Raw genomic sequence first — 24,158 nt, 5'->3', positions numbered from 1 at the left:
AGTACATCTTGATCAACTAAGACGTGATAGAGTTCTCGATGATTAGTGTTTTAGACTAAGTGGCAAATAGAACTTACAAAGGCTTATTAAACAGTAGAGGACTATCTGTCTGAAATCTCAGTAGCGCAATATCGATAACGAGAATTACAACGAATAAAGGAAGGAAAAACTAAGAAAGGTTTGACAAAAGGGGGAAAGGGGCAAACTTCAGGCTCTCTCTACTCCTGAATTTCGGGTGAGGTGTTTCTATCTTCCTCGTGTTTTTCTTATTGACTGTGGGGGCCCATTGAAATTAATCTCTCTACGGTTCCGCAACACTCCTATTCCATTTCAGAAGGTAGTATTTCCAACAAGGGCACCGTGTCTCACAAAGAATATTACCTCTCACTAATTGTCCTTCAAATCCCATTCTTAATTAAAAAAATCAAAATTTTCCATCGTAGCCACTTTGCTAGATAGCTTGCAAATAGGCGCTCTTTCTTGTTTGTTTGGAGGATGATGCTCTAGATGCATCTTTTAATTTATATGTATATATCTCTCTACATATATGTATTTTTCCCATTCGAAAAGGAGCAGCCCTGATGAGAAAAATTTACAGCAATTGATTTTTTTTTTATTTTTGTGGCTCTAACAACAACTCCCAAGCAAAAACTAAATAGGGCTTATGAGCATAGGCAAGGGAGTTTGAGGACCAAAGCAGCAAGCTTTATTCTACTTATGATAATAGCTAATATACGGTATCATACTTCCAATTCCATCATTTGTCTCTACTTTGTACTAAATTGTACGCTCCACCATGCATACCCGTTCTTTAATGAGCCATTTGTAATTCTTCATTGACTCTTTTGGTTACACAAATACAAAAAAAAAAAAAAATAGCATCTCAACCCCTCCCATGTGAAGTACCACCTCTTACCACCATTCCCTGATACCAACCATGACAGCACAACACAATCCAAATAAGACTGAATAATATTAATGGTGGGAAAAAAAATCTATCCTAGGTTTCTTCTTTAGATAGCGAGTTGCCAAAGTAGGAAGAATAGACTTTGTCATGTGCAAATATCGAGCCTCTAAATGGTGCTAGAAGTTCTTTTGCATTGTCCTGTGGGGTTTTGCCATGAGAGAAAGCCGGCTAGGGGGAAGAAAAACACATTTGATAGACTTGTGAAGAATGTTTGAATGGTTACTGGGTGTTGGGCATTGTGTGGTTGTGACCTCAATTTGGTACAGTAGAGACCCTTAAAAACATGGAGGGAAACCACAATAGCAGTATTCTCCTCTATTTAGTAAAAAGGGATTAGTTAAAAGGGTGACGTTCCATGCGGAGTTCCAAGTATTCCATGAAACAAAAGGCTCTGAAATGTTTTTGAAGTTATTTTTAATTGAGTTGAACTAATTTAATAAAGGTCCTACTGAGGAAAAGGGGGGAAAATGAAGGAATTTGATTGTTTTATGATTCCTCACAGATGGGCTGAACTTTTATAGCATACTTTTTCTTTAGCTTTTTTTCTTTTGCCTCTCTCTCTCTCTCTTCCAGAGAACAGTAGTTCCATTTACAGCTACTGTTAGCAATTTAAAACTGCTCCAAAATGAAGTCTTTCAAGAAGTTGACAGCTTATAAATAAATCTGTCTGATAAAATTGAACACAAACTGCATCTGTGGTTAGTTTGCCAAAATTAATTCTACATTTAATTAGAGATAGCAGTCAAACATATTTAATAAAAAACAGTTTTGGAGAGTAAATCAGATTTTAGCAGACATTTTACATCCCCCCAACCCCCCCCCCACCCTACCCAAAGAAGTGATAAAAATCGACCCCACCTCTTAACTCCCAGTAATGAGAGTCCTAGTGAGTTCACACTGTTTCTCCAGGTTCCTTTCCCAGCTTAGAGGGAAAAAAAATGATAATTCTTTTCTGATCTCTCTAGATTTCATCATCAGGGTTTTCCCTTTAGTGCTGTGTGTATGGAAATCACAAGTCATAAACACATTACTGCTCATAATGACAGAGGCTAGGCTAAGGAGAATCTCAGCTTGCACTGGGGAAATACTTGGAATGCTTCTTCACATTTCTTCTTCTTTTAAAAGTTTCTGTGATCTTGATTTTTTTTCTTTTAACGTGGATGAAACGTTACTGTGAGATGTATGGAAGTCATTTGCTCTCTGGTAACAATGCCATGATTTCTTGTGCAAAACCTTTCTTTCTATTTTTAGAGAAAAAGAATAGCTGCTTTTCTTATCAAATATTTGTGTTCACTCTGTCTGGTGGAAGTAATATAATTTAGCTGTGGAAAATACACAGGTCAATCAGAATGAAGGGAGCGATATTTTGGAACAAACGTGACTTATAGTTCAAAGGGTGGTGAAGCAAAGCTTCCAAAGTTGGATATTTCAACAAACAAGCCAAACTATGAAGTTAACGGACAGAACACATAGAAACCAACACTGGCAGTAAAAGTTGCAAAGTTGGGGAATAAACCACACATGTCTACACACACACACACACACACACAATGCCCACTAACTTAGATTTGTCTAAGAATCGTGTTGTGATGTTAATTTCTAGATATGTGGAAGGGAAAGAAAGATGATATTAGAACGTTGTGGGAAATAATATAGCTATATTTCACTAACATCTCATTTGGATTAGACATTAAGCATTTACTGATGGAGCTCTTCTAGAGTCTTAGCATTTCAAACCTGGAAGCAACTTATCTAGAATAATTATGTTCCCCAAATTACACACATGCATTGGTATTTTATAGTTATTAATACTCCAAACTAAAATACAGAAAGGCTTTTTTTCATTTCTCATGACATATTGAGCTTTCAAAAAAGTATATTTCACACATGTGAATTTGCCTTCCCAGTCACATTATCAAAATTTTGCTAAACCGTTTTAGAGCAATAGCAAATAAAAGCATTGCACACTTATTCCTGAAGGTCAATCAATATTTGGTTGTTTGAGATTGGCTCTATGAACCCTATATTCATTGCCCAATGGGGGAAAAGCCGTTGTCAATATATATAATACAAAAATGTGCCCTCATGATTGTTTTTTAGTTCAATCGTGGAAAAAATTATGCTGTTTTAAAACTTGTAGGTAGAGTTAGATGCTTTCTGTTACAGTTTTAAAAGGTTACTTAAGGGGCTGGGCAGGTGGCTCAGTGGCAGAGTGCTCGCCTAGCATGCATGAAGCCCTGGGGTCAAGTCCTCAGTACCACATAGACAGAAAAAGCCAGAAATGGCGCTGTGGCTCAAATGGTAGAGCACTAGCCTTGAAGAAAAGAAGTACAGGGACAGAGCCCAGGCCCTGAGTTTAAGCCCCAGAACTGGCAAAAAGAAAAGGAATCACTTCAGTATAGATCAGCTAGATGCTATCACTCAAAGTTCAACAAAATGAACATCAGGAAATGAGTACTTGAAAGGGGCGGGCTGGGGGTCAAGGGGAAAAGGGTAGATGGATGAAGAGGAGAAAGGAGAATATACAGAAAAGAAAACAATGTTTATCCTACACAATTAGGAAGAGTACGGGAGTATGGCGAGGGGAGGGGTGGGTGAGAATGCCAAAAGGGGAGACTTGGGTCCAGATGCATCGTATTCATCAAATCTTTGTCCGATGGCAACTCTTTTGTATAACTACTTAAAGACAGTCATGAAAAGTGATCATAGTAATAATCATAGTAATAATAGAAATGTGCAGAATACACACAGTGTGACAAGTACAGCCATACACTAAGTGCACATTGGCAAATCCTCTGCTGGTCACCTGCACAGGCTGTGAGAAATTAATGATTCCTCCAGCCATCCGCAAGTATTTCTCCTATGAATGAAACACCACCAAGAAGCCCATTTTGCATAAATGGAAACTGACAAGTCTCGTGTGTGGAGCAAAAGCTTCCTCCCTGACTAAATCACCGACTCATAAAATTGTAAAATGCAATAAAATCATGGAAGGTTTAAAAAAAAGTCAAGGTTATCAAAAGGCAGTTCTTTGAAGCTTACTTATGCTACAAGGTCTAAACTGCCAATCACACATCCCAAAAGACTGGCCAAGCTCCTTATCTAAGTGGGTAGAAGGGTGCATCAGTAGATAGGAAGGTAGATAGATGATAGATAGATAGATAGATAGAAAGAAAGAAATAGGTAGGTAGGTAGGTAGGTAGATAGATGATAGAGATAGATAGATAGATAGATAGATAGATAGATAGATAGATAGATAGATAGATAGATAGATAGATATAGGTAGTAAGTATGTAGCTAGGTAGATAGATAGATAGATAGATAGATAGATAGATAGATAGATAGATAGATAGATAGATAGATAGATAGATAGATAGATAGATATAGGTAGTAAGTATGTAGCTAGGTAGATAGATAGAGAGATAGAGAGATAGATAGAGATAGAGATGATAGATGGATAGCTAGAGATGATAGATAGATAGATAGATGGATAGAGATAGAGATGATAGATGGATAGATAGAGATGATAGATAGATGGATAGATAGATAGATAGATAGATAGAAATAGGTAGGTAGGTAGATAGATGATAGAGATAGATAGGTAGAGATGATAGATAGAGATAGGTAGTAAGTAGGTAGCTAGATAGCTAGATTAGATGGATAGAGGTAGAGAGATAGATACACAGATAGACAGATAGCTAGATAGGACTAAATCTATTATATTTTATTTGAAATAAAAATATAGACTATATCTATCCTCTATCTATTTATATATATTTGTTGATATTGTGCCAGAACTGGGGCTTGAACTCAGGGCCTCACACTCTTGCTTGAGTTTATTTTGTTGTTCAAGATTGGTATTCTACTGCTTGAGCCACACCTCCACTTCTGGCTTTTTGCTGGTTAGAGGTAAGAATGTTACGGATTTTTCTGCCCAAGCTGGCTTTGAACCATAATCTTCAGATCTCAGCCTCCTGATTAGCTGGGATTACAAATGTGAACCTCCAGTGCCTGACACAGTACATTTTCTTAAACAGCTTCCAGCTCTTCATTTCCATGATTAGCGCATCTCTACCCATTCCATTTCTCTTCTTGAAGCCAATATTTCAACTGGTAATGCAAAGTAACTCAACCAATAGGATGCTTGTTTAACAGGTATCATGATCTAGGTTCTATCCACCCCCATATAAGAGAGAGGGGAGATGGAGGAGGGGAAGACAAGAGGGGGAAGAGCAAGGGGGAAAATGGGAGAAGCAGAAGGAGAGAGGGAGGGAGAAAAAGGGGAGGGAGAGGGGAAGAGGAGAGGAAACACTGTGTGTGAGAGAGAGAGGAGGCTCTCAAGATACTGTTGCAGAGACATGAATGTTAGTATTTGATGTGAAAACAATTCTCTCCTGCGAACCCAACTTGTTATCTTTTTATTGCTAGGTAGGCTGAGATATTGGGTCAAGAAAATAGCTGTAACCCCAGCTTTCTGGTGACTGAGGTAGAGGTGACATCGAAACCCATCCTGAGCTGTGTAGTGAGACCCTGATTCAAAACACACACACACACACACACACATACACACACGAAAAGAAATGCACAATAATGTGTGTATAGCGCGGGCTATAGGTATCTGTTCTAGAAAGACTAAGAAAGATCTTGCCCCAATGCTGGTAATTGATACTTGGAGTGGATTCAGTGGCTATGTCTAGTGAGAACTGTGCGCTGAATGCAGGGAAATTGGCTCTTCCATTGTCACCGTCCATCCATAGTGGCGTGTCCCTATGTACGTGTGCCTCTTGTCTCCTGTGGCAAACCCAAGTATCTCACAGGTGATGCCAATGATCTTTTTACAGACAGCAAAGCCAGCAAAGCCATTCATGGAAAACCCTTCATGGCTGCCCATTGCAGACAGTATAAAGAGCGAACACCTATAAATTCTCAACACCCAAGCCAGGCAAACAAGACTCTTATTTATCTTACCCAACAGAGATAGCCAGTCAATCTTCCCTCAGCCACTTGAGTTGTCCTACATGGATACTCACCCATTCAAAAATGCAACAAATGTGGCTCAGATTAAAAAGCCAAACACCATATGACCACTTCTATGAACTCGACTAGTGTTCTATCAAGGTGGTTCCATGTTCTTTTTGCAAACTTTTCTTATAAAGTTACTACATTGAGTCTTTACTCCCTCCTACAGTGAACATATACTTCTTAGTCCCTTTTTGAAATCCAGTTGTTGCTGCTTTTCTTTTGTAAATATCCAGCAACAAACACAGCATGTATGAGGAGAACAAACTGAAGTCTAACTTTGTAAGAGTGAAAATGCAAGGGACCGATGACATAAATAGAAGTTGCTTTGTCTAAGTCTTGTTGGTATTATTTGAATAGTCCCCAATAATTCTTAAGGTTTTCCCCCCACCCCAAGCTTATGTGTTTAGTGTAACGTTCACAATTGCTATGGGGAAATTGTTAAGATTTAAAATTTTCCATTTTGAAGCCAAAATTGAGATTGCAGTCTTAGCATATATGTACACACACACACACACACACACACATCCACTTGAAAAAATACCTTTCAAAGACAAGTACCCACATTACATAAATTAATAATTTCTGTTAATTGCTTCAAATGTTTTGGTCTCATGTGGGTTTTTGAAGTGTGTATGCAGCTTTGATGTTTTATTAATTATTTTCAAGGTGGCTTTCTTTCCAGAGCAGAGCATACATATTGATTTTGTGTATGATAGAGTCTGAAATTTCTCTCTTGGCACCAATACTTTATGCAATCAAGTGCTAGGAAGACTTTGATGGTTTTCCTGTTCTTTCTTTCTTTTCCTTCTTTCTTTCCTTCTTTCTTTCTTTTTTCTTTCTTTCTTGCAATTCTTGAACAGTTAAACTGTTGGCTGCCAGAGTTCAATTTAGATAAGTGAAGGGGAAGAGTTTAGAAATTTCACACATTTAATGTGTGATGGGAAAAACCCAATATAATGTATTAAAGATACAGCGTATGGAGGGGAAAACATTGCCTGTCTTCAGCAATGCATGTGTGGGGTTTGGTTCAGGGGAAAAAAAAAACATGGATGTGTTGGAAGCAGATTTGGGCAAAGGCCTGGCACGGGGTGTCTAGGGAAAGCACCAACGTAAGTCTTGGTGACACATAAAGTTGACTGGGGAACACGACCAAAAAAAAAAAAAAAAGGTTCTGTGTAGTTTGCCAATCTTTGTGATTGATACAGATTGTCAGATCACTGAATCTACACCTCTCATATGCTGCTCCATAATGATTGTTAAAAAATCCACAGAGATGAATTCTTTGGCTTTCTGTTTTCCCATCTCCTTGGCTCATTTTTTTGCCCCTGTATCAAAGAGTTCAAGAGCATTCGACCTTCCTTTTCACTTCTTCTTTGTTAGCATGACTCTCAAAGTATACAGTCTGGTCCCACTGTTCATTCATGATGGGTGATTAATGAGATGCAAATACTACTATAACTCTTAAGGGATCGTGTAGAAAAAAATAGCTCTGCATTGGAAAAGGCATTATAGAAGAAGTTCTTGGTTAAAAAGTCATTATATAAAGGTTCACAGTTGGTTTCTATTCAATATTTTAAAAAAAATAAGTATTAGTTGGACTCCAGTAGCTCATGTCTATAATCATAGTTACTCAGAAGGCTGAAATGTGAAGACTGAAGTTCAAAGCCAGCCTCAATAAATCCAAGAAATGTTTATCTCTGATTAGCCAGCAAAAGGCTGAAAATGGAGGTAGGTGTGACTCAAGTGGTAGAGCTCCAGTTGAGAAGTGAAAAAGCTAAGAAACAGTGGCCAGGCCCTGTGTGCAAGCTCCATACACACACACACACACACACACACACACACACACACACACACACACACACACACACACAACAGCAATAAAACCAAAAATAAGTATTATTCAGTCTTCAAGAGAGAGAATTAGAAGTCTCATGACAAATAAAGTGCTGTTGGTTTCCTTTTTGATGGAAGAGCTTTTAAGTTTACCAACCATTTCCAAAAAGAAGATACTTAGCTTGAGATATTCGTTTTGATCTAAAGCATTGAAAGGTAATTATCACTTGCATGAGAACACACTTCAGACATTTTCAGAGTGCAAGGATTCGGTCCCTGAGGAAAGAGGCATGTGACCTAGAGAACGTCACTTAAGTCACCTCCAATGTCAGGATCATTATAAAGCAAGCAAGCTGAAATCTGGCCTAAGCTATTGGAAAAGAATCCACAGATGAATGAAAACAGATGGCGTTATCATTCTATTCCAAGCACTCTGTGGATTTTTTTTCTTTTTTTTTTTTTTTGGTCAGAGTCTGATTGAAGTTTTTGAAATTATTAAGTGGAGATAATAGGGAAGAGAGAGAGAGAGACAGAGACAGAGAGAGACAGAGAGAGAGAGAGAGAGAGGTCTTGACAACTCTTTAATCCTCAGTGAAGCAAAACTACCTGCAGGTTCAACCAACGCAAGTTTGGGTTTTGTGGCTCTACTTTGTCCATTTCCACCGAGTTCTTTTAGATGATGGCCACCATTTTAATGAGAGGAATACTAGGAAGATAATAATAAACCACCAAAACCCAGATGTCAGGCCACACAGGTCTAAGGAGGAAAAAAGCCCAAATACAATCAATATTTCAATATATCCACCAATCAATCAAACTCATTCTATAAACTGGGTTTCAATGAAACGCATGAGGAAATAGGTCTGACCATTTTCATTTCCCACATCTGGCAATCTTTCTCCTGACTCTGCGTTCCCAATGCACATCCTCTACTTCTTTCTGTCCAGTGACTAACTTCCATGTCTTCCTGAGTTTGTTAATGAGATAACTCTACGCACGTCTATGTGTGCTTGCTTTGCATCTCTTCATGCATTCATGTGATTTGGGTTTGGCTACTTGCACTCCTTTGAAACACTATGTCTGAAGTTGTACTCAGTTTAGCCAAAGCTGAACAACCAAATAAGCAGAACTCAAGTCACAGGATTCAGTTGGATTGACTTCAACACAGAAACTTTGGGAACCCGAAGTTTGCTTTTTTCAATAATAGCTTCTTTTTTCAACTATGGCTCAAGCCTATTTTGTAAAGAATACCTTGATTAATTAAGATAATAAAAGAAGTTTCTTGAGGGTGAATAGTTAGGAATGAAGTCTCCAAACCTTGTCTGTCTGTCTGTCTTTCTGTCTGCAGTTTTGTCCTGATCTCCACCAAAACTAAATACTACCATTTACATTCTCCTCTCAAGACCAGATTTCTTATATTAGAACCCAGGAGAGGTGAAAAGATACACTCTCATTTCTCAAGTGAAACTATCAGTGAATAGTTCCTCCATTTTCCTCATCAAAGATTATGCGATTAAAATAATATAGTAAAGACAATTGTACAGTCCCAGATGCAGGAATCTGGCAAATTTATGTTTGGAAAGTAAATAAAAAAGAAAAGAAAAAAAAAAGAAGGCAAAGCAATCTTTCTTTTTTTTTTTTTTTTGTCTGTTGTGGGACCTGAACTCTGGGCCTGGGCGCTGTCCCTCAGCTCTTCAGCTCAAGGCTAGCGCTCTACCACTTGAGCCACAGCGCCACACTCTACCACTGAGCTACCTTCCCAGCCCCAGCAATCTAAAGAATAGAAATCAACTACTTTTTAGCTCATCTAGCAATCAGAATCAATATGCTGGAGGCACAACATTCAAGAAAGAGACAGAGAAAACTCACTGCCCAACCACCGTGTCCCCCCCACACCAAGAGTTCAAGGGATTATTCAAAAACTTCAGAATTTTCTTCGCTACTGTGTCCCTGTCACGCCCTCCCTGCCATAGTTCACTAAACAAATTCATTTTGGCTCCTGGCATGCTATAGTTGTTGCAGATGAAAGCCATTGAATGGCCAGGAAGTAGGGAAGCTGTGTTCCCTTCAGAGGTATGCTCCAATGTCCTAAAAGCCTCCCGCTAAGTCTGATCTGGGAAACATTCCATCAGTCTCTCCCATTGGGACCTGAGCACCACGATATTTCATACTCAGGCCTTGTGTCAACAGTCCAATATGAACCATAGTGAGCACAAGCTTTGTTTCTATGGGGAACAAAAAGTACAACTCCTTAAATTGAATATTGAGGGCTCTCTCTCTCTTTCACTCTCTTTGTAAATTACAGAAATAAACATTGAGTCTGACACCAGGTTTGTGTGGGAGTGAGGTAAATTTGGGCTAAATAACTGATGTTTAGGTATAAACATTAGATTCCATATTGCGACTGTCTGTCACTACCCTTGTCATTAATCAGATAGGTACTGGAAACGTACAGCAACATTTCACTGTATTTAATGTAGTTCATTTTGTAATCATGGCAGGTGTTTAGCTGTAACCCTTCTCTCCCTCCCCCCCCCCCGCCCGCCCAGTTTCAAATTATGAAACCAAACCCCATCATTCTCTGTCTTTCTAGGGAATTAGAGTCTGACTGTACAGGGTTGGTGTCTATCTACTGAATTCGGTGTCTTTTTGTGATATGGTGTCGATGCAGAATTTGGAAATCCCTGGACAGGTATTCAGTATTGAGAGAAGAGGAAGCTGATGTATGTGATCTTTTGAGTTTAGCTGGATGAGTCTCCTTTCCAGTCTGGACATATTTACTATGTTGGAAGTAAAAAAAATAAAAAAGTGACTTCAGAAACACACACAAGCATAAAACTTGGCTCCATTGAATTGAACTCCACATCTGTCTTCATTGAACTTCAGCAGATGCACTGATTCACCTGTTTTAACTGTGAATTAGCACGCAGTCAGTATCTTTATAGGTAAATAGCAGCGTTCCATTTCCAAGGGTTGTATTTTCCTTTTAAATGGCCCAGAGTTAAAAACTTGAGGCTGCTTTTAAAGAGAATAACGGATTTTTCATGTTAACATCCTTTTCATTGGGCCAGTCATTAAAAAGCTCTCTGAAAGGGACCAGGCATGAAAAAGAAATGAAATTTATGTATTATCCACAAAAAATGATAACTTGTTAGACTACTAAGATTTTTATCAAAAATTTACCAAGGAAACCTCTGATTAGAGCCTCATCTATTCTCTCTGCTCAGGTTGATTCTCTTTACAATTAACTATGAAATAGCCAAAAACTTGAGAGAGAGGAAAAGGCAAATCAGTCCATCTATCCATCCTTCCTTCCATCCATCCATCCATCCATCCATCCATCCATCCATCCATCCATCCCTACATACATATATACCTACATAGACATTCTTTCTGCCTGGTTTTATACAACTTCCTTTTTTATATATTTCTTCCTTTTATATATTCTTTTTTTTCCCAGCTAGAAGATTTTTTTAAATTTAATTTTATTGTCAAGGAGATTCACAGAGGTGTTATAGTTACGTATGTAAGGTAGTTATAGTTACAAATAGTTACGTACATTTCTTGTCGAACTTGTTACTCCCCTCCCTCATTTTTTCCCACTTCCCCCTCCCCCAACCCCCCAACCAGTTGCACAGTTCATTTCTAATATATTATCTTGCGTGTTACTTTAGCTCACCCTTGGTCCCTTGCCTCACCATTTTGTTCCCCTTCGCTGATCCAGAGAAACATATATACAACACACTCCTTTTTATATCCCCCAACCTGCTGTCTGAAATGTGTCGCTGGAGCTCTCATGCTAGATCAAAGATCTAAATCGGAATCACTATTGGAGAGTTCTGGCTTGGAATGCAGATACTGGTTTGGGAAGCACACATGCCTGGTCCTTCATGGATTCTTCTACCTGGTTGACAGTTTTTCTTGAAAACGGCTATAAGTCATGGCTCCACAAAAAAGGTGCAAGTATGTTTCTGGTCATCCTTAGGGCCACCGGAAGTCACCCTTCCTGGAAGCAGAAAAGGTCTTTAGTTGTTTTGCTTTGTTTTTCTTACAAATGTGGCCTGACAAGGTGTTGAGAATGGAAAACATAGGTTTTTCCGAGGCATGGTGTGATCGGCTCACGGATGGGACTGTAGAGGGATCGCAGGGATGAAAGTGCAGATTGTCACGAAGGGTTATGATTTACATCTGCTGGCATCTCATGCCTTCCGTTTGTTTGTTGTCATTGGGTGATTGCTCTTTTCCTAAGACATTTACGGAGTGGCAAACTGACTTAGAGCTCACATGCTACCAGGTAACGTCGGATTCTCCAAGTACAGCTGTTGTTTGCTTCTCCCAGAATAAATATTACAATTCTTGATGAACAACAGCTGCAGGGCTTGCGTGTGGCTGTATTCCTCCTGGGTTCAGGGATGGAAATCATTCATACACCAGTTAACAGTTGTGAATGGAGCAGAAAAGTATACTCAACCAGAACCTGTCAGAGTCCCTTGTTTGACTAATGTATATTATATATATATATGTATGTATGTATGTATGTATATATATATATATATATATATATATATATATATATATAACAACAGGAAAAATTTGCCTTGAGCTCAGACCCCCCTATTTACCCTGCCCAGACTTCTACATTTTAGGGCAACAAGCGAGTCCTCTCAATTTTTCATTCATTCTTTGGTTGAGGTCAAGTTTAAAATGTCCATTGGATAGCAAGTGCCAAACTCCAATGTGACAATGGGTTTGAGATGGAAGCCGTATATTCCGCGTAATTATAAGATCGACGATAACTCCTCAAAATTATAAAATTGATATTTTATCTTGCCACTCGGCATTAGAAATCGTTCGTGCCAGCTGTGTCTCAGAGAAATAGATAACAAGAGCGTGACTGGACAAAACGTCAGACAGGAGGCGCGTAGGTTCAGAGCCATTGCTGCTACTGAAGAGGTTAGGGTGGTAGTCAAAGATGGTTGAATCTCCCCAAGAAACCTCCTGTTTTATAAAGCAACTAGTTCCCCCGTGGCCATTGTACTCTCAAATCTGTCAACCTGACTTTTCAACCGTTGTCAAGTTTCTGGATCATTCTTTTCTGATTGACCCCATTCTTCTCTGACTTTCAGTATGAGTATTATCTGCTGCATGTGTCATAGTCGTTGAATCTATTTGATGATATATTCTTTAGCGTAGAATCTTTTACAGAGCAATCTCTTTTTCTGTCTTTTAGGAACACATGTTAATAGCATTCCCTGTCTCATTAGGTTGATTCCTCTCTTGCCAATAGAAAAACCCAAGAAATCTCCAGGAAAGAAACTTTACTCTGCTTCTTCTCCCCGCCGCCCCCCATCCACCCCTTCTCTTTTTAACACATTACAGAAGAGTTGTCACAGCTATTTGAAGTGTTGATAAACTTATCAAATTCAGTTGCAAACTTATTTAGAACCCATACAGTATGTTGATTCCGAACCACAGACAAAGGAATATAATAAACGCTTAGAGGCGCTCTAGAGAGCCTGGATTCCAAATCCTTGGTTCTACTTTCTTGGATGGCATGACTTAGTTAGGAGCACCTTGTGTTTTTGTTCACTCATCCTTCATCTGAAAGAAAGGATTAAATGCTGTTTAAGACCCCATCCTGCTTGCTGTTCTTCTATCTTTGTTCCCCTAATGCTTCCTTGAAAGTGCTGAACAGCTCTGCTTAGCATTTTCAAACATAGGTATCCCCTATGGGTCACCCGTTTGGAATGAAGTGCTTTGAGTCAGGGAATGCAAGGTGTGTGTTCACTTACGGTGCACGTGGTGGAATGTGCATCCTGGAGATAATATTCAGGTAATAGAATTCAGTGGACAATGTCTTCATGCCTTTGGGCTTGTATTTGTCATGAAGAGGGTTAATATAGTTATCAATACTGCTATTCTGTGAGGCGTTTAATAGTTAAACTATTCATCCAAGTCACTGTTCATGGCCTATAGGGTGTAAATATTTCATAATTAAGTATTTCTGTGCAATCAGTTAACATTCAGGCTGTAGCTTTATGTGGAACAAGTTATTTATCCCAATCTCCTTGTTGTATTTAGGGTTCAATGATCTGAAAATAGAATAACAACAAGAAAATTTTGTTTGTTTGTTTTTGTGCCAATCCTGAGCCTTAAGCTCAGACCCCGCTATTCCCACTTGGCTTTTTCTGCTCAATACCCCTCCATGTATGGCTTTTTACTGGTTAATTAGAGATAAGTCTAGTAGATTTTTCTGCTCAGGCTGCCTGTGAACCTCGGTTCTCAGATCTCAGCCTTCTGAGGAACCAGGATTACAGGCCACCAGCACCCAGCTCCTCAAGAAAAACGTTAGCATAGCATTTGCCACAAAAGGATCAACCATTGTTCCAGGCAAAACTGGTAGACAAAATGAATCTGTGGAGGTTATCTGTGGTAGAAAATTGACTAGAAGAAGGTTGAAGAAAACATTTGGAGTTACAGAAGGATGCTGTATCTTTATCTACATGCGATTACACTGCATATATAGATTTTCCAATTTAAATATAAACTTAAATACAAGTGTAAATTATGTATAAATATAAATTATGTCTAAAAATGTTTATTTCCTTCCCCAAATATAAATACATACTACTGTTTATTTTTTTTTATTTTTCTTTGTACCACTCCTGGGGCTTGAACTCAGAGCCTGGGTGCTCTCCTTTAATAACATTTTCATTTAAGGCTGGATACTCTACCACTTGAGCCACAGCTCAAGTTAAGAGGAGCTAAGAACCGCAAGGGCCCTCTCATACCCAGGCTGGCTTTAAACCATGATCCTCAGATCACAGCCTCCTGTGTAGTTAGAATGACAGGTGTGAACCATGGGTGCTCAGACACATTTTCATAACTGGAAAAAACTCCATTAATAATTACTCTTTTCTAATGGCATGGCTGAAAGAGTACATGTATATGCTAATATATGCTTGTATGTGTGTATATACACATATTATATATATATGTGTGTGTGTGTGTGTGTGTGTGTGTCATTTTTTTTAGCAGTACAGAAAGGTGAAATAGGGCATGAAGCCTTCTGATGATGGAAAGGGTCAAAACGCTCAGTGGCTCTGGATTTCGCCACCCAGGGCTTCAATTTAACACACTATATTTTCAGATCCTTATTACCTGGCCAGCTCTTGGGCTTCCTTTTATTCCTAGTACAGATGAATCCATACACAAAGGAGAATTATTTTTACTAGGGACCAGCCAAAGGGGTCAGATCCTTTCCATCGCCCTCTTTCTTTGTGGATTTTATTAATTTATTTTTTTCTGAGAGGAAGCATAGTTTGTGATTTGTTCCGATCAAGCTTGATCTTGGATTGGCCGTGGAGGGAGGGGGTGGAGGAGGTGGAGGGGCAGGGGAAAGAGCGGAAAGGAGAGCATAAATGTATACATATAGTGTGTGGAAAGTAAAGAAAGGGTTCTTTTGTTACAAGCTGGTCCCAGAAGAAGTTTCTGCTTGGCCTGCTGAAGATAGTCTGAGAAGATTAGTGTTCTGACAGCAAGGATTGGACAAGGGCAGACTGTGAGGGAGATCAGGATGTTTGCTTAGTGGAAATCTCTCTCTCTCTCTCTCTCTCTCTCTCTCTCTCTCTCTCTCTCTCTCTCCAGTTGTTGACAGATTTAACTGGTGTCGTGTTAGGCCCGCCTACCTCCAACCCAGGGATGGTTTAAGAGGCAATCCTTGCCGTAGTAAATGGCTTTGTGGAGTATACAGTGAATTCTCTATGCAGGAGCTGGAGCTTGGGGTGGGGATTTTAATATTGAATGGACTCTAGATTGTCGGAATTGCAATCACAGTGTTTATTTAAATAGCCTGTGGGGACCATTAAAGCAGTTTAACTTTTGCTCTGATGTTTCTCCTGTTATGAATACTTGAAGCACATTGGGGAGAAAAGGGGAGAGAGAGAAAAGGAAAACAACCTTGTAAAAGCATTAGGAAGCTAGATGTTGTCCTGGCTTCAAGAACCGCAGCCACGTGGCATGATGGATGGGATTCCCTCACGATCTGTTAACTGAGGAGTTTTCCTTGTGGTTGTATTTGGTCTGTCATTGGCTAATTACCAGCTCTCTCGATTCAGGAGATCCTTTCTCTTTTCAGATCTCTACTCAGAGATCCCCTATTTTCCATATTACTCCCAGGCATTTTTATAATCCCGAGGCTTTAAAATTCCAGGAAACAGCTTGACATCCAGTGGCCAACACCTGTGGTCCAGCTACTCAGGAGGCTGAGATCTGAGGATCACAGTTCAAAGGCAGCCTGGGAAAGGAAAGTCCATGAGACTCTTCTCTCCAATGAACCACCAGAAAACTGGAAGTGGAGCTGTGGCTCAAAGTGGTAGAGGACTAGCCTTGAACAGAAGAAAAAAGTTTCGGGACAGTGCCTAAGCCCAGGGTTCAAGCCCCAGGGCTGGTACACACATATACACAGAAACAAAACTTCCTATATTAATTATACTACTATTTTAATGGTATGATTGCTATGGAATTATTAAAAAGTTTTAACTTTAGACAGAGAAAAGTTATCTGACTTCCCATCCTGACATGCCATGGTAGTGGGAGACATCTTGTATTTTGTATACAAGGGCATGGACTTCAGGTACAGAGGAATCAAGGTATTTATTTCTAAGGTAAAGCTTCTGAGTGGAAAGCCTGGCTTTGGGGGTCATGCTTTGATTTCAAATACTAAAATTAAAATCAATTTTCACAGTGTTACAGGTTCACTTCTTTAGGAAGAATTTGCCTAAATTGTGTGTGTGTGTGTGTGTGTGTGTGTGTGTGCGCGCGCGCACACACACATACATACTAACACTGGGTCTCGAATTCAGGGCTTTACTCCCTGGCTTGACTTTTTCACTCAAGGCTCTACTACTTGAGCCACATCTCCATTTCCAGCTTTATGCTGGTTCATTGGAGATGATCTTGGAGATGACAGCTTCAGATATTGATCCTCAAATCTCAGCCTCCTGTGTAGTTATGTCTAAAGGCATGAGCCACCAGCCCTGGTTTTGTTGGGTTTTTTTTTTTTAAGGCTCTAAGTCTGAAGTTCATTCATCAATTATACTACACTTTATGTTCTGACTATGGAAACGATCGAGTTCCGCCCATCTTTCTGATGGTTGAGCTGAATTTCCCAATTATTATTATTATTGTTTATCCGTGGCCAAATTCTTACTTTCTTAGACTATGCCAACTCCTTGAGTTGTATTAGAATGAATTCATGGCTGGGAAGGTGGCTCAGTGGTAGAGCGCTTGCCTTGTATGCCAGAGGCCCTGGGTTCGATGCCTCAGCACCACATAAGCAGAAAAAGCCAGAAGTGGCGCTGTGGCTCAAGTGGTAGAGCGCTAGCCTTGAGCTGAAGAGCTGAGGGACAGTGACCAGGCCCAGAGTTCAGGCCCCACGACCGACAAAAAGAAAAAAAAATGAAGTCATGATCTTGAGGCTCAACTCTTGACAAAAAGACATGAGAAAAGCGTCTCCCAGGCACATTGGGCTGGCAACATTACACTGTTTTGCCCTGCGTCTATAGTGATAATCCTCATGTCTACGTCGCTGACAAGTCAAATGAGGGCTAACATACAACATACAAAAGACTTCTGTAAAATTGAAAGCACCACACGGATTGGCTTACTGAAAGGAGGAGTAAATTGTTACTAACAGGTCATAAAAACTGATGCCATCCAGCTAGCTTGTGGCCCTTTAATGTGTACAAGATTCACAGGCCACAGAAATCAGCCGCAGTGATTCAAGTTTCCTGCATGGTTATCTTATCTGCATTCAAGTGTTTCCTACGGATAAATCACTGGCCAATTGGTCTGGATGGAGATTCGCTCCTAAAACATTCTTTACCTGTTGCCTTCTTCTGTATTGGAACCGGAGCGTTCCAATTTCTCCTGACTACCATTTTTCAGGAACAAGATCAGCAGTGTTTCCCCTCAAGGCTGTGGCTCTCAGCTCTCCTCAGTTTTCCGGTGACAGTGACAACTTCAATCCACGCACATTAGAGAAATCCCATTTTTCTTTCTATTTTTTTTTTATTGTCAAGGTGATGTACAGAAGGGTTACAGTTACATTAAGTAAGGTGATAAGTATATTTCTTGTCAAACTTGTTACCCTTTCCCTCATCATCTGCTGAATTTGATTTTCAACCATCCTCTGTCATCTTTCTCTCTCTCTCTCTTTCTTTCTTTCTTCCTTCCTTCCTTTCTCTCTCCCTCCCTCCCTCCCTCCCTTCCTTCCTTCCCTCCTTCCTTCCTTCCTTCCTTTCTTCCTTCCTTCCCTCCCTCCCTCCTTCCTTCCTTCCTTCCTTTCCTCCTTCCTTCCCTCCCTCCCTCCCTCCCTCCTTCCTTCCTTCCTTCCCTTCTTCCTTCCTTCCTTCCTTGCTTGCTTCCTTCTTTCCTTCCTCTTTTCTTTTTCTTTCTTTCAACTTATCAATCTATGTATCTCCCTTGCTCATTCTTTTCTTTGCTCATTATGTATACATAGTGCACTACACAAGTAAAAATCAAGCTGCCTAGAAAGAGATACAATTTATGGTATAATCTCTTCATCAATGATCAGACTCAGAATAATAATGAAATAAATCCCTCACTCAATAATGCAATGACAAAGTTTATATGGCTCATTAGAAGAATCCCCACCAACTTTTTCTTCTAGCCAATATTTGTCTACCTTCTAAAAATATGGTTTGGGGAACTCCTCTTTTCCAAAATGGATGTTTTCACTTAATATGATGTTGAAACATGTTGGAATTTGATACTATGAAGCATCTCTAGGACAATGATGTTATTATTATATTTTTCTCTTTGGAGACAAACTTTTGGTTACAAATGCTGTGTCCTGGTTACTTTGACGGTATTATACTTTGCCAAGCTTTGAGATTGCTTTTGGGGGCCCTACCCGTATCCAAGGGAGGTTGCCTGCCACTTTGATTATTCATACCCATCTCTTTATTTTTATTTGAGGCATTAAATAAAAACACGCCCTGGCTTCTGCTCAACTTCAACTGGCATCCACTTGAAAAACAAACCCCAAACTGACCAAATGGCAGTCAGACAAGTTTTTCAGTGAGTGAGTCACCGTTCAAGTCCAGCAGGGTTCATTTATGAAAGCATGAACCTCTGGTACTGGGTGCCCACCTTTAGACACATTAAAATGGGTTGGGATTTGGCGGAGTTTGGGACAGTAGATCGAAGGGAAGGCCAGGGTGATGCTGTGACTCAGACAGTGGCTCTTTGCCTTCTGAGTCACAAAGATGGCAACTCTTAGATGGGGGATCTTTGGCCACCCGCCTTAACCTTGTGCTTTCTACTTCTCTCTATCCTCATTGCTCAGTCACAAATAGCTCCACAATATTTTCCTTCTTGCGTCTCTTAAAACTTTTATTATATATATATTTTTTTATTTTTTTTGTAGGAGTGAATACGACCTTTTAACACTAGTACATTTTGTATCCAAGGCGTTTTTGTCTCCATAAGATGTTAAATGATTTCTTTGGGGGGAAAATAAAAGCACTATACTTTATTTTCCTAACATTCTTCTTGTGATACACTTTGGAGCTGTCCCTCTAGCTAATTATCTTCTGGCATTTGCTGCTTATTCTAGTTATGCAAGAACAAGATGCCATTTGTAATGTTTACTTTTTTTTCTTGGTGTTTCTGTCTCTACATGTATGAAAGGCGGGGGAAGGGAGCATTAGGGCTTACACTCAAGGCCTAGCACTGTTCCTTAACTTTATCACTCAAGGCTGGCATTCTACCACTTGAGCCACAGCTCCATTTCCAGCTTTTTGGCAATTAACTCAAGAGAAGAGTGTCATGGTCTTTTTTTTTAACCCTGTGCTGGCTTAGAATCATGATCCTCAGATCTCAGCCTCCTAAGGAGCTAGGATGACAGGCGTGAGCCATCTCTGCCTTTAGCCTTTAAAAAGAGTCATCTATTTTTTTTTCTCCTGTTTTCGTGCTTCCTACAGGTATTTACTGGGAATTTTTTGTGCAGTGATTTTTATCTTTGACACCATGTCTTTTCAGAATCTTACTGTGCTGCTTTATCATTTCCAAAATAGCAATATGATTCCACCTGAAATTCTAAGATTTGGATCAAGCGTACCATCATTTTCATGGATCTGAATTATTTTTTTCTTGTGCCAGGACGGGGGCTTGAACGTGGTCTGAGCATGATCCCTTTGCCTTTTATTTCTCAAGGGTGGCATGCTACCACTTGAGCCATATCTCCACTTCCAGCTTTGGGGATGTGGAAGGGGCCAGTTAATTGAAGATAAAGCATCTAAGGACTTTCCTGCCCAGACTTTTTTCTCAGGGAGATCTTCAGATCTCAGCCTCTGGAGTGGCTGGGATTACAAGCGTGATCACTTGTTTTGGTGGAAGAGTTTCAGTACCACAGGCCAACTTTAAGACTTTTATGCACTTATCAATTTAACATAGTAATTGATAATCCAAAAAAAGTTTATGTCTTTTCAGCAAATTGAAAGTATCAGGTTATTACAGAGTTATAACTATTTTCATCCCAGTACATTTGTTCATTCCCTATTTATTTAATGAACACTTATTGAACTCCTGTCATACCTTTTAGGATTATATATTCATTCAGGCACTCAACTATGTTTGGATGGAGGAATTTAAAGAAATACTTGGATTGATACACACAGATCGTTCTCAGGAGCAAAAGTCCTTGAGAATGAATTTAACTATGACCTTATTCAGAAGGAGGTCAAGATTCAGGTGGATTTGTAATTGTAATTTGTAACTTTGTGCTGAACCTTTCTGTTATTTGCTCATTGGAGGGAGATGAGGGTTGAGGCTTTTTGGAGGTCCAGGTGTGGGCACAAAATGGGAAGACAGCTAGCAAGTTTCCTGGTTGAGCGAGGTGATCCAAGGTAATTGACAACTAAGTGTTCATCGATAATTAATAATAATAATAGCTATAATTATTATTAGTGATAATCAATTAAACATGTAATCGATAATCAAACGTTATATGCTTTACTCCACAGGGAAGCATCTGTAGACCCAATATTAACGTATATAACTTACATGCTTTATATATAGGCATCTATGTATGCACACATATGAGTATATAAATTTATTGTGCATATGTAAACGTGCATCTATATATGCATGTGTTCACACACATGTAAAGATGCAATTGTTGCACGCATGTATATATTTGTACACATGCATGTGTGTACATATGTGCATGTGTACACACATGTCATGTGTATAATTAAACTGTATCTATTAACTTATCATCTATATGTATATGTGTTTCACTTGCACTTTCTGGAATCTGTCTGCATGTACGTCTGTGAGTTATTAGAGTCAAATGGAATCCCTGGGAGACTGGACTTTTGTTCCTGCTGATGAGGGAAAGCATCACTGATAAGCAGGATTCACAGGATTCTCTGACCTTCTTCTTGTCACTGTTGCTGATGCCTGCAGCCAGCGACTTACCCTTCACTCATCTCTGCGGAAAAGGCAGGACTAGGGGGTTCAGCAAGACCTGGAAGCTTCGGGCTGGTTCATTGGGAATCATTGTCTATGCAATGAGATTGAGTTTGTAAAATATCTGCACACTGAGGATAATTGTCTTCCTGTTTGCAACCTTACTTGAAAAATTAGTATCTCTTTAAGCTATATACATGTATGCATGTATGTACACATATATAGGAGGATGTAGTGCATATATAATATAGAATAGAGTTCATAAAATATAGAGTATATATACAGTATATATTACATACATACATTACATATTATGTATATATATTATATATTTCCTACATTATAAACATTATATACTATATATTACATGCATTATGCATTTTATACACCATATAGTATTCAAATATTAATATATTTATATAGAGTATCACATATTATATATGTTATAAACATACATACAGTGTATATGCACATAGACACGCCCAGACATAACACATATCTGTCTCTATCCCCTGTTCGGCTGAGAGCCTGTGTTGTGTCCTTGCCTCTCATAAAGATTGTCTGGGTGATAAACCCTATCAGAGGAAAACCATCTTTGTACATTTACAGGCACCTTGAAGAGCCGTTTGTGAGGATGCCATTCATCCTTTGAGCATCTACTTCACCAGGGTGCAGCGGAGGCCAGGGATCAAAGGCAAGTTTAGGGTCCGTGGTGAAGGCAGTCTCTCAGGGAGAAATAGACAATCACCCACCCCACGTTATGAAGAACGCACAGACACGTAACTTTGACAGAGGTTCAATTTCGGCTCTTAAGTTCCATAGGATATTGTTGCGTTATCTTTAACGATAGCCACGGGCCTCCAGTGAGAACGACAAACATCTCTGCTATATTCCAGAAGGTTCTGGCAAAGGACAATGAATTAAAACTAGGAAATACTACACTGTCCTCCTGGGAATGAGACAATCTCTGTCCATCTTCACTAAGTGTTTTCTCGTTCTTGTCGCTGTTGTTTTGGTTTCTTTTGCCTGTCATTACAGGCTCTCATTCGTTTGCATTGAGCCGTGGCTGAAGTTAATCCTTAGATTTCAGAGGTGGCTTAGTGGTTCATCCTTCTTCTTTCCATTACCTTGTTGGTGTCGTATAGACAAGTTCCTTCATTCAATAAACGCTGCCTGAATACACTCAAGATGTGCCCCAGAATGGCACAAGTCCCTAGCTATAAAAACTGTGAATCAGGCATGCTCACTACCCACCTACAAAACGATCCAGATGTCATTACCACCGCCATCTGAACGAGCTCTGGTCTATGATTTCAGCTACCCAGTGGAAAATCTGGTTGGAGAAGTGGGTGTTTGGGGGCGAGGGCTCTAGAAAGGCTTGAGACTTGTTATAGCTACGCATCTGGCAGTACTTAGGAGTCCGGAGTGACATCGTGTTTCCATGGGTACAGCGTGCACTGTGACACATTACGTAATATGCCCTTCCATAAAGCACTTGGTAATAGTCACATTGTGTCTTGCTTCCTTCATCCCCACATCATTGAGCGCGCGCGCGCGCACACACACACACACACACACACACACACACACACACCTCACAGTACCCGTCTTAGGACTTTGGGCTGGGTTGCTGGTCATCTCAATAATAGGAGGAGCAAACCATCATTTTGTAGGTACAAGAAATGGACAGAAAACACCTCATGTGAAGCTCAAGCGGACAAAGAGGGGAAGAATCTCACTTCCTAATTCCCTGTTCTCTTTCTCCACTTCAGAATCACCGCGTAAGAATCCCTAGCTTGGATATAGGTTCTGTTCATTTATTTCCTTTTGACTTGGTGTGAGCTTTCCTATAACCATCTGTGGGTGGTCCATTGGACAGAGCAGAATTCTTCATGGCCAACGTCGTAAGAATTCCCCAGACTTCCCCGCCCCTCTGCCGCCTACCTTTAATTTCATTTAGGAAAGGGAGTAGAACTGGAGAGCTCTGGCCTATAATAGCCGTATGAGTCTGGGTTGGCTGGAATTGAGTAAGACACTGTGATGCATTCCCTCCTCTGTTTCTGTCACATGGCTGCATTTCCAGCAGTTTGACCACTCCTCTTTCTTAATTTCATCTTGGCCAACATCGGTGGGGTCCTTCCAACACATAAGCATTCTCCGATCCACATGACAGACTCACAGGGGTGAAGATTGAACTTGACCAAAGACGGGAAAAGGAAAATCAGAAGGAAAGGTAGAAACACCTGGCATGCTTCCTCATTCTGTCACAGAGAAGTTTTAGAGAAAGAATAGGTTTTCTTTGTTGTTGTTGTTGTCATCGGTGGTGGGGCTTGAACTCAGGGCCTGGGTGCTGACCCTGAGCTCTTCAGCTCAAGACTGGCGCTCTACCACTTGAGCCACAGCACCACTTCTGGTTTTCTGGTGGTGAATTGGAGATCAGAGTCTCACAGACTTTCCTGCCTGGGCTGGCTTTGAACCACGATCCTCAGATCTCAGCCTCCTGAGTAGCTGGGATGATAAGCGTGAGCCACCGGTGCCCGGTAGAAGAGGTTTCCAAAGCCAGAGACTTGCTGGGAAGGTTGTACAGTGCTCGCCTAGCATGCATAAAGCCCTGGGTTCGATTCCTCGGCACCACATACACAGAAAGAGCTGCAGGTGGTGCTGTGGCTCAAGTGGTAAAGGGCTAGCCTTGAGCTAAAGAAGCTCAGGAACAGTGTCCAGGCCCTGAGTTCAAGCCTCAGGACTGGCAAATACAAGTACATCAAAGTCAGAGAATTGTCTTTTCTAGGGTGAATGAGGTCAATGCTCTTGTCCCTTTCTTACTGTTATTATTTTGTTT

This window comes from Dipodomys spectabilis, unplaced genomic scaffold (genome assembly GCF_019054845.1).
Source record: "Dipodomys spectabilis isolate Male_0828 unplaced genomic scaffold, ASM1905484v1 ptg000252l, whole genome shotgun sequence".
Classification (NCBI taxonomy): domain Eukaryota; kingdom Metazoa; phylum Chordata; class Mammalia; order Rodentia; family Heteromyidae; genus Dipodomys; species Dipodomys spectabilis.
Note: the sequence above shows the minus strand (reverse complement) of the source record.